Source organism: Salvia miltiorrhiza, chromosome 8 (assembly GCF_028751815.1).
Source record: "Salvia miltiorrhiza cultivar Shanhuang (shh) chromosome 8, IMPLAD_Smil_shh, whole genome shotgun sequence".
Taxonomy (NCBI): domain Eukaryota; kingdom Viridiplantae; phylum Streptophyta; class Magnoliopsida; order Lamiales; family Lamiaceae; genus Salvia; species Salvia miltiorrhiza.
In genome coordinates this window covers 50,012,838-50,017,620 of record NC_080394.1, presented here as the reverse complement: position 1 = coordinate 50,017,620, position 4,783 = coordinate 50,012,838, and the positions used below count along the sequence as shown (strand labels likewise).

At 35.6% G+C, this 4,783-nt stretch overlaps 2 long non-coding RNA genes across 2 annotated transcripts; both read left to right on the top strand.

The window, feature by feature from the left end:
- The first annotated feature begins 612 nt into the window (after nt 1-612).
- On the top strand, nt 613-3,136 carry LOC130998865 (uncharacterized). Its single transcript, XR_009093317.1, has 3 exons — nt 613-971; nt 2,281-2,338; nt 2,845-3,136. It is a non-coding gene; the product is annotated as an uncharacterized LOC130998865 (long non-coding RNA).
- Nucleotides 978-1,896, top strand: LOC130998866 (uncharacterized). Its single transcript, XR_009093318.1, has 2 exons — nt 978-1,177; nt 1,287-1,896. It is a non-coding gene; the product is annotated as an uncharacterized LOC130998866 (long non-coding RNA).
- Nucleotides 3,137-4,783: the final 1,647 nt, after the last annotated feature.

Here is a 4,783-nt window from a genome sequence, read left to right as displayed (position 1 = left end):
ACTCGCCTAACAACAGTCAGCAATGACAACCTGCTCCGACGAAAAAACCATAGAAACGCTGAAATCAGGATGAGAGAAAATCCAGATATTAAAACTTTTATTAACCCAAGAGTTCTGGAACCGAGGCACCAAATTAAGAGATTTCCAAAAACTGGCATAAGTCTTAGAGAAGGCCGATTTCGGCTCAATAAGTGTAACACCCGGCTTTTTCACTACAGTATATATTATTAATATTATTTCTCTTTTCTATTATTTAAAAGAAGAAAGAGAAGTAGAATCACAGAGATGAGATGAGACATTTTTATATTACCCTCAGCTTTTAATTCAGTGATTGTATAATTTGAAAAGTTAAGTATTCTTGCATCCTTTATTATTTTCATACTTGGAAGTAAGTTTATAATTCCTAGTTAAAGGGATTATTTTATTATTTTCAAATATGAGAATGGTGATAAATAAGAAATATTATTAGTCGACTTATTGCTCGACTAATTGAAGTGACGGATGTTATTTAATTATTTATCTATGAGCTTTTAATTTTAATAGTGATGATTTATTTTTTTTAAACCATGAATGTGAGATTTATTATTATATCTTAATTATTGAGATTATATTTTAAATAGCAAGAATTTTATGTTAACAGATTCATTTCTTAATTTTGGGAATGAAAATCTCATTTTATTAAAGTAAAGTGTATATATGTATTTATTAATGCCCAAATGGGCTGGCCACATTAGCAAATCAATTAGGAGTTCTATCTTCTAATTGCATAAAGAGGTTTCTAGAATTTTTAATGCACCATACAGTCGAATAAGGATAACTACATGTGTTTATTTGAATTGAAGAAAGTCATTTCCTTTACTTCTCCTCATACAGTCGACCATTTCCCCTAAAACAAAATTCACCATTTTCTTATCTTCAAGCTCAATTTTGTGAGGAATTTCAAGCAACAACCACAATAGTTTGAGGAAAAGGTGAAGTTCTTGATTTTCTATCTCTGCCCACTTCTAGCTTGAAGAAATTTTGAAGTTTAGAGTTTCGAAAATTTAGGGATTTCATGCTAGGGTTGAAGTATGATCTTAATATTGAGATATATTATATTTTTGATGTTCATAAGCATGATTATGGTGCTTAATTGCGTAAATTCTCACTGGATTTTAATTTTGCTCAAGAACCCTAGGTTGAGTTTGAGAGTTGTGATTATGTTCTTGAATAATTTAGTTCACATATGTGTTTTTGAGCTGGAATTTATGTCATATATGAATAAATTATGAGTTTACACCATATAGGATGTGAAATTGAGTTTGTTAGTTCAATGGAAATTAGGGCTTTTGAGTTAAGAAGGTTTATATGCTATTAATTGATGGATATAGATATATTATGATGTGATTTTATCAAATATGGAAATTAGAACAGCCCTAATGTATGGAAAATTGTTATAAGAATTGTTATGTTGTAACTTGTTGGCTTTGTTGTGTTAAACATGAGTTAAGTTTGAAGTTAAAGCATTCTAGTAGGTATTATGATCATGTATTTGAGTCTCTACACATTTTATTTGGCCAAGTATGAGTTATATGTTGAATTGAAACAAAGGATGCATTGCTGTCAATTTTTAGCTTGACAAAACAGTGTCTTGCGGGATGATTTTGATGATGTTCCCATAGCCCAAATAACTTGAAAATTTTACTGTAGTAACTTCATTATGAGTATTAGATTTCTGCAAAAGTTCAGTCAAATCCGACATATTTAGACATGTCAAACTATTTTCTGAAAAGTACTGCACGAAGCAGCAAAGTTCAGTGGCAGATTTTGCCTTTTGTGATATAATTTCTTATACACTTGAGATATTGCATTTTTGTAAATTTTCATTAAAAATAGACTTTAAGAGCTTTCTAAAAAGGTAAATCATGTATTTTTCTTTGAAGAGGTTGATTTTATATGATTTTCAAAGTTGAGGTTCATATATGATTACATATTTGAAGTTACTTACTTGGGATAGTTGAGTAGAACTATGCTTAAGTCATTGGTCAATTCTTGAATTGATGTTTTAGTTATTAATTGTAAGCTAATCTATATAGAATGGATTAGTTTACTCTTAAGCTTTTCTCAATTTGAGATATCCCAAGAGATGTGATGTTACTATTTGCTTTTAGTTAAGTCCATATAAGTAGAATACTCAGATTAGAGGATGCAACTTTAAAGTGATAGAAGTTTCATTCAAGATTTACTTTCTATTTACTTGTTTATTATCCAATCTTACGTGGGAACCTCATTATGATGAAGGTTCGAGTGGCAGTGTAGAATGAACAAGCAAAGACTTTTACTTCATTAAGTATATCAGGTGGGCTTTCTAAACTCAGAATTTGAAGTGCGCACTATTTAATGTTGTTATATTAAAGTTATTGACTTGCCAAAACTTTTATGAGCTTGTATGTTACCATCTACGAGAGATAGACGATATCGGCCCTATGCTGAAGCAAGATGTCAGTAAGGGTTTGTGCACATAGTTGTGACTGTGAGTCATCGAGCGGGTTGGCCGGTCACTGTGATCGGGAGCCTTCGGGCCGATCACTGTGTTTGAGAAGGAGGCCTACTTCTCAACACAAGGTTACATGATGCGTAGTTATGGTACATACATGTTAGTTGTCTGCAGACGTATATGATGTTATGACGATTATAGAGAAGTTTTACAGTTTTACATGCACAGGTTATTTAAATAAAACTCCTGTGTGATGTTTGAGATGGCAAGTTCAATATATAGCTCTAAGAGCAAGCTTTAAAGTTATTTCGGCATGACCACTGAGTGCTTTTTGGTACTCAGCCCTGCGTATGTTTCTAAATATGCAGGTTAAGCTGTGGTGTAGATGGAAGCGAGCAGAGCAAATTCTTTGATGTATACGTATTAAACTAGGCTCAGGATTCCATGTCTTCATACATGTAATCCACATGAATTATTCCGCTGCAACACTTAGTCTATTCTACTCTATTGATGTGTTGTACATATTTTAAATCAATAGCTTTGAGAATTATGTCACTTGAAAGTTAGACAACTTGTCGTTGTGTATTGTAAGTTGTCTACTCATGAGTTTTAAAAGTGATTGCTTATGATTATCCAATATTAAAGTAATTCATCGTTAAAGAGGGTTCATTAATATTATTTAAATCTCTTTTATTTTTCATTTTCTTTTTCCCTTTCCCAGTCACACATTTTCCCCGACTTAACTGTTGTTAGTTTAGGTCGGGCTGTGACAATAAGACCCCAGAACAAGGGAGAAAATGAGCGACAATGCTCCTTAAGAACACGCTTAGACTCGTCCGAAATGCCACGGACTTTCCAAATGATAGCATTCATCAATCAAGTTGCTTTGTACGTGGTCCGGACTTCACCGGCTTCCACTTCATCAACCCAACTTTGAGTAGCAACATTAGACATTGCTCCCGTGTTGTTATTAGGAGTTTTCGAAATAATAAAGTCCCTCGGATGTTGTCCACCTGATCGCTCTGCTTCAACCTGAGGACTAGTTCTCACAAAATCCGTTTTCCTGAGCCTTCCCTTAATACCATCCTGCACAGGCACCAGCTTTTTCTCCACTTGATTAGTTTTAGGTGGTCACCCCCGCTTCTTTTGTATCGATTGCTGCTCCAAAATATTAGGCTAGGACGGCTGCTGCTCCAAATTATGAGACTGAGACTGTTGTTGTTGCTCCTTCTGCTGAACGACCTCAATAACCTGTTGCATTTTCATCATTAGCTCAAGTTTTCCTTCTTGAGTCAATTGTTTGCTCTCCTGGGCATTTTGCTCGATAATCTCAGTATTAATCTCCTCACACTCTTCTGATGAATCCGAAGAAACGGTTCTCTGATCATCGCTGTCTTCATACTCCTTCTCGCTATCGGCGATGTTCTGATGTGGAGAAGTAACTCCCTATTGGGAAGAAGAGGTCCCTCCTACGGTGATAGGCACCAATATCGAGTCAAGCAAATCAGGTCCATAAGCAACCAATGATTTTTCCCAAGATATTTGCTGCTTCTCCTTCTCAACTAAAGTCTGGGTCTGTTGATTATTCTGTATAATAATACCTTGTTTCTACTTAATCATCAAGAGTCAAGTATCGATTCCCCGAAGTTGGAGTCTGCCTCTCTCTGCCGTGTTCAATGGCTTGCTGGTTCTTGTCCTCCTGCTCCCCCGAATCCTCTAGAGCCAAGAAGCGATTCCCCGATGTCGGAGTCTGTCTCCCGCGGCCATGTTCCACAACCTTTAGCTTCCTCAATTTCTGTTGCCAATTTGGCTTTTTCCTACTAGCTTTCACCTGCTTAAATCCATCATTCACGCTTAAATCCATCATTCACGGGCTGTTGATGTCTCTCTTTCTGAGTTTTGACCTCCAAATCCTTCACAGCATTATCAACATCAGCTGTCTTGGTGCTAATTTTCTTGCACTTATCAACCGTGTGACCGGTGATGTTACAGTTCGAACAAAATAATGGCAGCTTTTCTAAACCAAACTCCACATAAAATGAGTTATCGTCACAATCAATTTTGACGAAATCAATCAGAGGCACAGCTAGGTATACTTCCATAAGCATCCTAGCATAGTGTCCCATATCTCTAACAACCGAAGCATTATCAACCTTGATAGGAGCACCAAGAACGCGCCCAATTCCAGCAAAAACTTTCGGCAACCAATATTCACTAGGGAGATAGAATATACGGACCCAAACTTGGCATATAGAAGATATCTCCTTATAGAGATCAAAGTTCTTAACCCAGTTACGTAACCTAAAA